Here is a 515-nt window from a genome sequence, read left to right as displayed (position 1 = left end):
ACAATTTGAGACAGATTACCAAATGCCGTATTTTGTCTACTTGATTAATCTGTAATTCCCATTACCGCTCATCGCCTGCCAAGGCGAATGGAGAAAATAGTATACAAGGAACTGAAATACTTGTAACCAAGTAAAACGATTTTTACCAAATTTGTAATAGTGACGTACATTCAGCCTTGCAGATAATGCGATAAGCATGTAGATATATTATTGCCCTTTTTGGGTCTGATTGCATAACACGTAGCATCCATGTGTCTGCTGCAGTTATATAACTTCAGTTTCGTACTAATGCCAGTACTTTCGTATGTGAATGTTTACACCTGGCATATGTAGCCCCTTCCCTCTGCCCTCACCTCCACCCTTGTTCCCGCTCTCTCTGTTGGACCCTCAAGCTCAGTCCTGGGTCTCCAGGTCCAGTGGAAGGTGCAGCTATTGGCGCTGTTGGCGGCGGTCGCCGTGAGCCTCGCAAAACACGCCGGAGGGAGGAGGCTCGTGGGCGTCATCGCCGGTGGTTT

General features: G+C 47.0%; 1 protein-coding gene across 1 annotated transcript in view; it reads left to right on the top strand.

The window, feature by feature from the left end:
• The window catches only part of LOC119592837, a 50,725-nt gene that overhangs the window by 18,029 nt on the left and 32,181 nt on the right, over positions 1-515 (top strand). The gene's annotated exons all lie outside the window — the stretch shown is intronic.

Source organism: Penaeus monodon, chromosome 31, assembly GCF_015228065.2.
Source record: "Penaeus monodon isolate SGIC_2016 chromosome 31, NSTDA_Pmon_1, whole genome shotgun sequence".
NCBI classification, from domain to species: domain Eukaryota; kingdom Metazoa; phylum Arthropoda; class Malacostraca; order Decapoda; family Penaeidae; genus Penaeus; species Penaeus monodon.
This window is presented reverse-complemented; position numbering and strand designations above follow the sequence as displayed.